This window comes from Lycium barbarum, chromosome 2 (assembly GCF_019175385.1).
Source record: "Lycium barbarum isolate Lr01 chromosome 2, ASM1917538v2, whole genome shotgun sequence".
Classification (NCBI taxonomy): domain Eukaryota; kingdom Viridiplantae; phylum Streptophyta; class Magnoliopsida; order Solanales; family Solanaceae; genus Lycium; species Lycium barbarum.
In genome coordinates this window covers 9200478-9209665 of record NC_083338.1, presented here as the reverse complement: position 1 = coordinate 9209665, position 9188 = coordinate 9200478, and positions in this window count along the sequence as shown.

Below are 9188 nucleotides of genomic sequence, written 5' to 3'. Positions count from 1 at the left end.
TATTCAAGAGAGTTCTTGAAAAGGGGCCTTTGGCCGTGTATGTGTGTGGGTCCCACTCTTTTATGATCATGTGCTTATATAGGGATTGAAGCTTACATAGCAAGATACTCTTTATTCTTGTGTTGTTTTAAGAAGTTTCAAGAGAAAGGGAGAAGGCCCATGTGTCCATATTTTTTTTACTTGAGGGACTTAGATGTAAATATAGATAGATGGTGGAAAAAGAAGGATAAATAAGACATATTCTCCATCTTCCACCCCTTAGAAAATTCAAGAACTTTGAGGAGAGAAAGAAAGGCCTATTCGGCCAAGGCTTCAAAAATTGAAGCCATAGAAGATGATCAAGAAAAATATTTTTCTTCTAGTATTTCAACCAAATGGAAGGTCCTCTACAACGTGGTATAATTGTTGGAGCAAGAATTCCTCTTATTGTTGCAAGTTCACAATCATGGCCAAGTGAGAAAGTAAGGGAAAAAGGTAAGATTTGATCCTCTTTTATATGTTATGGATGGTTTGTATGTGTTGTAGAGTGTAGAAATGAATGAAATTCATGAAAATATGGGTGTTGGGTTGAAGCCGTGTGGATGGTTGGTTGTGTAGAAGTGATGAATTAATTTTATTTAGTATTTTAGTTGTTGTTGTTGTAGATTCTATGGTGCAAATGAAGGATTAATGGTTTAAGTTAGCATTGGAATGGTTTGAGGGTTGTTGTAGAAGTTGATGCAATTTTAATATGATTTCTTATGCTTGCATGAATGATATTGCTAACGTGTGGTTGCTATACTTCATGAATATGGAAGAAAGGAAATGTGTTGTAAATGTTCTTGGTGAATGTGGAAGAATTCGGGTAGTGTATGTGTTGGTTGGGCCATTTGAAACGTTGTGCGGGTTGTTGAAGTGTTCTTGAATATTGTTAAATGGTTTCAGAATTGTATTTGAATGTGTGAACAATTATGAATTGGAAATAAAGGTGATTGTTGTTGAATTATGTAAAAGGAGTTACTAATGTGGAGTGTATTTTGAATAAATTGTTGAAGTTGAAAATATGATTGTTGGTATTATTGTTGATAATTTGGCCGAGTTGAATTCTCAGATTTGTTATTGTATTTTTGGCCGAGTTAAATTCTCGGGGATGTTGAATTTACAGGGGAGGTGCTGCCGAAATTTCTGTAGGCAAATGTGAATTTAAGGTTGAACTCCTAAGGGCTTGTGGTTAATGTTTGGTATTTGTGACCAATTGTAGATTTTGGGAAGTTCGGAACTTGATTTTGGATTGGCGTAAGAAGCGAATAAGGTATGTAAAGTCCTACCTTTCTTTCTTTTGGCATGTCCTAGACATAATAGGTTATGATACAAGCCTCGGGGGAAACTATATTCCTAGAAATCTGAGCCTAATTTTGACCCCTAATCATTCAATGCAATTGAATTAGGTACTTTATGTTTTGATAGAAAAATGGTTTAAACATCTGTAACTTTCACCAACGGAACCGGATTGCCCTGAAACTTCGTAGATGACTTCATAAGGCCTAATGTTCGTAATTTATGTACGCCACCTCAACTTGACCCGAGGTGGGCCCACAATTCCCGAGACCTTTTGTATTGCTCCATTTGACTTATTTCTGTACGATAATTAAAGGAAACTTTTGGCTATTGTCCCGACTACCAAAGGACCGTTGGTTTAACTACCTCATTAAGTTCTATAATATATTTTGTTGTGCAATAACGTTCCTAATATAATCATTGCTTCGGTTTTCCAAAAATGGCTTCTGAAACACGTGTAGAACGTTCTGTATTTCAAACGCTCGTAACTTTCTCATACTAAGTCGGATTGACTCGAAACTTGTTTCTAAGCCCTCAGGTCTCGGTAAGTAAACGTGTCTATCGAGTCTTAGCATTGATTTGCGTGCATATGGTCGTAAATTTTCTTATGCTAACTCGGATTAATTTGAAACGCGTTTGTGGTTCACTAATGATTTTAAAAGAACTAGTTTTGTACAAAGAAACATAAAATTGATTTTCAAAACCACTCCGAAGGGGGTGCGAGATTTTATTACTTAGACTTTCCAAAATCACTCCGAAGGGGGTGCGATGGCCTCAGCTTATGCCTGAGTGTGCTATGACCTCAGCTTATACCTGAGTGTGCTATGGCCTCAGCTGATCACTGGGTGTGCTATGGCCTCAGCTTATGTCTGAGTGTGCTATTTTCAAAACCACTCCGAAGGGGGTGCGAGATTTTACTATTTCATTTCATTTGCGTCTTATGTTTACCATTATCATTATTATTATGCCCGAAGGGGCTATTATTGATATTGAGCCGGAAGCGGCTGCCCGAAGGGGCTATTATTGATATTGAGCCGGAAGTGGCTGCCCGAAGGGGCTATTATGGATATTGAGCCAGAAGCGGCTGCCCGAAGGGGCTATCATTACTATGCCGGAAACGGCACGTGGTTGAATTGCATTATTTACTTAAAGACGGTTTTGAGACTTTGTGTACACATTTATGTTTCTTCCAGCGAACACTGCAGGTATTCGGCTTAGTTATGACTTCTTCTTTCCTAAATTATGCGATGGTTATAATTTATTATCGCTTTGCATATTCAGTACATATTCCGTACTGACCCTCTTTCTTCGAGGGCTGCGTTTCATGCCACGCAGGTACACCCAGATGAGTAGGAGACATTGTTAGAAGATGTTCCAGCGGGATTGGCGAGCTCCATTTCCTTCCGGAGTGTTGCCGAGTCTGAGTATTCATGATTATGGTATTTCGTCTATATTAGAGACTTTGCAGACAGCGTCCTGTGGTACGTTTGTCGAGATGTCGACAGAGTGATGTCAGCTGAACCATTTGTGTATGTTAAAGGAGCATGTATTTTAGATGATTTCAATTGGATTAAAGTACTTATTTGACTGAAGGTTTTCATAATTTGTATAAAAACAGTGATCTCTATTTTGAAAAGTTTCATGTTTTTAAAAGTTTTTGAAATGACAGATTTTGATAAGAGCGAATGTCTTAGGGTTCGCTCGACTCTGAAGAGAGTCGGGTGCCCATCATGCCCTACCAAGGTTGGGGTGTGACAGTATGAGCTCGACTTTCTCTATAGCTTGCTGGACCAGGTCCGGTCCTATCAATTTAGCCTCTCCAGTTTCAAACCACCCAATTGGGGATCTGCACTTTCGCCCATATAAAGCCTCATACGGTGCCATTTGAATGCTAGAATGATAACTATTATTATAGGAAAATTCAATGAGTGGCAAATGATCATCCCAATTTCCTCCGAAGTCTATCATACATGCCCGTAGCATATCCTCAAGAGTCTGAATAGTACGTTCGGCTTGCCCATCGGTCTGCGGATGAAATGCCATGCTAAGGCTAACTCGGGTCCCTAAACCCTCTTGGAAAGACTTCCAAAACTTAGACGTAAGCTGAGTCCCTCTATCGGAGATAATAGATACTGGGACGCCATGGAGTTTCACTATCTCTTTATGATAAAGCTTTGCATAATCTTCTGCCACATAGGTCGTCCTGACCGGTAAGAAATAAGCTGACTTGATGAGTCTATCCACAATCACCCATATGGAATCATACTTACGTCGAGAACGGGGTAAGCCTGAAATGAAGTCCATATTAATCACTTCCCACGTCCAAGTTGGGATTTCTATAGCTTGCAACAATCCACCTGGCTTTTGGTGCTCGATTTTCACTTATTGACAATTAGGACATTGAGCTACAAACTCCACTATATCTTTCTTCATCCCATTCCACTAATATATGGACTTAAGATCATGATACATTTTCGTCGCTCCGGGGTGAACAGAATAACGGGAACAATGAGCTTCTCTCAATACTTGGTGGCGCAGACTTGCCACATCGGGAACACATAATCTACCTCTACATCGGAGAACTCCGTCTCCCGAAATAGCAAATGATGACTCCTCTTCCTGAGGGAGTGTATCTCTGAGCTGCATTAGCATGGGATCCTCATATTGTCGCTCTTTCACTTCAGCTACTAGTGACGAGACTGCTGAATTCTGGATAGTAGCTCCGCTGCTACCTGAGTCCATTACTCGAACTCCTAGGCTTGCTAACTGTTGGAGCTCACGGGCCATTTTTCTCTTTTCTGGTCATACATCACTTAGACTCCCCATCGATCTACGGCTAAGAGCATCAGCCACAACATTTGCCTTTCCGGGGTGATACAAAATCTCGATATCATAGTCTTTTACCAACTCTAGCCATCGTCGTTGTCGCAAATTCAACTCTTTCTGCTTGAAGATATACTGAAGACTCTTATGATCTGTATAAATATCCACGTGGACACCATATAAGTAATGTCTCCATATCTTTAAGGCATGAACCACCGCGGTCAATTCTAGATCATGGGTAGGATAATTCTGCTCATGTTTCTGCAATTGCCTTGAAGCATACGCAATCACTTTGCCATGTTGCATCAATACACAGCCTAGCCCAACACCTGAAGCATCGCAATAAATGACATATCCTTCCAATCCCTCTGGAAGTGTCAGAATTGGGGCAGAAGTCAATCTACCCTTTAACTCTTGGAAACTACGTTCGCAAGCATCTGTCCACTGAAACCTTACCGATTTCTGGGTCAACTTTGTGAGTGGTGCAGAAATAGAAGAAAAACCTTCAACGAAACTCCTGTAATAACCTGCTAAGCCCAGAAAGCTACGAACCTCCGTAGGGTTTGTTGCCTTGGCCAAGTTTTCACGGCCTCAATCTTTTGGCTATCCACTCGAATACCATCGGCTGCAACAATATGCCCTAAAAATGTCACTGAGTTCAACCAAAACTCGCATTTGGAAAACTTTACAAATAACTCTCGAGTTCGAAGAACTCCAAGGACAATACGCAAATGATCCGCATGTTCGGCCTTGGATCTAGAATACACCAAGGTGTCATCGATAAATACTATCACAAATAAATCCAGGAAGGGCCTGAACACATTATTCATCAAATCCATAAACACCGCTGGCGCATTAGTTAGCCCAAATGACATTACCCGGAATTCAAAATGACCATATCTCGTTCTGAAAGCCGTCTTAGGGATATCTTTCTCCCTAACCCTCACTTGATGATACCCGGACCTCAAATCAATCTTTGAAAACCATTTGACACCTTGAAATTGATCGAACAAGTCATCAATCCTCGGGAGAGGATATTTATTCTTAATCGTCGCTTTATTCAATTGCCTCTAATCAATGCACATTCTCAAGGAGCCATCTTTCTTTCGAACAAACAATACGGGCACTCCCCACGGGGACGAACTAGGCCTAATGAAGCCTTTATCAAGCAAGTCTTTCAGTTGCTCCTTCAACTCTTTCAATTCTGCGGGTGCCATTCTATATGGAGGAATAGATATAGGTTTAGTGCCTGGCAACACATCAATGGAAAAATCAATCTCCCGTTCGGGAGGAAGGCCTGGAAGCTCTTCCGGGAACACATCCGGAAATTCATTCACTACGGGAACTGACTGAAGAGTCGGCGACTCAGCTTCTATATCTTGAACTCGCACTAGATGATAAATGCAACCCTTTGTGATCATTTTCCTTGCCTTTAGATAGGAAATAAACCTACCTTTTCGTGACACCGTATTCCCTTTCCATTCTAAGACTGGTTCTCCCGAAAATGGAAACGAACCACTTTCATTCTACAATCAACATTGGCATAACAAGAAGCCAACCAATCCATGCCCATAATAACATCAAAGTCTACCATTTCTAGCTCATACAAATCAACTACAGTGCGGCGGTCACATATCATAACTACACAATCTCTATATACTTGGCTAGCTACTACCGATTCACCCACGGGTGTAGACACCTCAAAAGGTTTTATCGACTCCGGCTCGACTATAAATCGACCTGCAATATATGGAGTAACATATGATAATGTGGAGCCCAGATCAATCAAAGCATATACATCATGAGAGAATACCGATAATATACCTGTGACCATGTCAGGAGAAGACTCAAGATCTTGGCGTCCAGCCAAAGCATAAATACGGTGCTGAGGACCGCTAGAACTGGGAGCTCTGCCTCTACCTCTACCATGGCCGACTGGCACATGTGAACCTGGCCCCGTAGGGCGTACAGATGCCGAAGATCCGGCTACCGAGCCTGATGGCTGGGTCCTACCTCTACCATGTACTGAGGGGAAATCACGCATGATATGGCCTGGTCGACCACATGAATATCAAACATCTGAACCCAATCGGCACCGACCCCAATGCAACTTCCCACACTGGGAACATCGTGGTACAGGTGGCCTTGACTGGCCTGAATCATCTCTGAACTAAGGCCCTGAATAACTCGGACTCGGCCCTGAACGAGTAGACCTATCAAGGCTCTGGCCTGGAAACTGTGGAGGTGCACTGGTCATAGAATAGCCTGAATGTCTAGGGAACTGCTGCCTGTGTCCGCCTCGGGACTCACTCATTGGGCCTGAAGATCTGGCTCTCTTGTTATGTCCCCGATCTTGCTCACGTTCACCTCTTCGCTGCTGTAGGCTTTCTTCTAAGTTCTGAGCATGTGCCTGAATGCGTGCAATATCCATACCGTCCTGAAGGGACGCAGTCAAGAATTTATCCATCAAGTGTGGCCCTAGGCCTTTTACAAATCGGTGTACCCGGTCCCCCATATCTGCTACCATTGCTGAAGCATACCTAGCCAAGGAGTTAAAGCGGAGGCTATACTCTAGGGCACTCATACTACCTTGCCTCAAGTTCAAGAATTTATCGGCCCTAGCTCGCCGAACTTCTGGAGGCATATAATGACGGAGAAAAGCATCGACAAACTATTGCCATACCGGGGGAGGTGCATTGGCCCCCCGTGAAGCCATCCATACCGTATACTACTGGATCGAGACATCTCTCAATCTATATGACGCTAGCTCCACCGACTCGGTGTCTGAAGCATGTATCAATCGGAGTATCCTCAACATAGCATCAATGAAATCCTGAGGGTCCTCCTCCGGGTTTGACCCAAAGAATTCCGGAGGGTTTAAAGTAATGAAATCACGGGCCCTTGCACTAACGGCCCTATCACCATGCCCTGAACTTTGTCTCTGAGTCTGGGCCGCAACCAATTGAGTCAACAAATTAATGGCCTCTTTCACATCTTGGCCCGAAGCATCCGGTGGAGGAGCTGGAGGTGCTGGAGCTGGGGTTGAGTCTCCCTCATGCTCCTCAGTAATAGGCACTGTCTGGGAGGACTGGGATTGAGCCGCACTCTGGACTCACTTTCCTCTACTACCAGTGGCGGTACTCTTTTAGCCCGCTTTTCTGCCACTGTTTTGCCCTTTTGGGCTGCTGTAGCCTTTTTCTTTATAGGCATTTCTGAAATACACAATACACGATTAAGGAACAAGAATTTCTTACATCATAGCTCTATCGCACAATTCTTATGAAGAAAGAAGGTCATTTATTCCTAAAATGTCTGCAGCTCCTTGTTTATAAGTGTGGCGCACAACACACCCATAACCAAGACTCTACTAGACACGGCTCGTAGACACACCCTAGGACTGAACTGCTCTGATACCACTTTTGTCACTACCCGACTAGGGGGCCACGACGAGCACCCTGTACTAGTCCACCCGGGCACCCTCTTAACTTACTCTTATGCTTACATTTAGGCGAGCCACACAATTTAACATACGTTTCCTTTAATTCATCAACTAGTCCTATTTGGACAACAACACCTTTATATCATCTTAGGCATTTATGCCACATCAGTGTACACGGGCCGACGAGGCCGACAAAATGATATGCAAAATATAGGCCGACAAGGCCAGACATATCTAACCATATACACGTGACTACGAGCCTCTAAGAAGAGTATAACGTATCACATGAGCGAGACAGGACCCCACTATGCCTATAATTATATACACAAAAGAATGAGTACCCAAAAGCTATGGCTCCGAAGGAAATGGAGCTCTGCTATGTAATCTCTGAATAAGCAGCTATGGATCAGGTCTGTCCCCCTGTGCACCTGCAGGCATGACGCAGCGTCCACAAACAAAAGGACGTCAGTACGAAGAATGTACTGAGTATGTAAAGCATGATCAATATCAATATGAAAGAATAATAGACAACATATGAAGTAGCATAGAAGGGGAGACAGTAATATCATCGTCATGGCACTTACTTGCCTTTCATAGGAACTTTCCATTTCTCATACGTATTTGTACACATACGTCATCATCCTTATTCCATAATAGTACTCGTACCATATTTGTGCTCGTATTCGTATACGTACCCTTATTCGTATTCATATACATAGTCTTATCACATTCATATTCATATTATATACATAGTCATTTCATATACATAGCATTTACATAACATACCCGACCCCATAGGATCGGTGTTTCATACATACTTGGCCAACCAAGGCTCAAGGTTATTCATACCTGGCCCTACCAAGGCGTCAGGGTTATCCGTACCATCTGCAGAGGTGTGCGCGCGTTCGTAATCGTATACGTACTCTATACATATTCATATACATATATTCTACTCGGCGTTATAAGCTCGGGGTTTCATTATAGCCCTTCATAGGCACATATAAGTATACTAGCCCATAGGCACCTTTAACATCATTATTATTGTCATCATCATTACTATCATCATCATTATCGTTACGTTTATATCATAGGCTTACTCGTCATATGAGGAGCGTAGTACAATCGTAGTACATATCAAGGATCGTGAGCTTACGAGCTCGGAATATCAATCATTTGGAGACAACATACTCATATAGAGAATTTAGGAATTTGGCCAAAGAACCATGCCTCATGAAAGAAGGGTTAGCCTTAAATACCTTTTTGTTGAACTATTCTACGCTTGCATGTACTCCTCCGATGCTCACGTTTCTACCTTCATTAAGGTCATACTATCATTAGAATCGATAACTAGCACACATGGCTAAAGCTAGAGAAAATCAGGCAGCGTCTCCTTTATTTATACAAACAATTGCCCATATCGTAATTCAACTCCCAAACGTCAACAATACATTCACAACATCATAACAATAGCCATTAATCATCCACATTATCTAGATTTCTCAATTTGCTTCTAATTCACCCATATTCATGGTCATAACACCCAACTTCGTCCATTCATCTAAAATGTTTAGTTCATGATCTTAACACCATTATAACACATTCATATCAC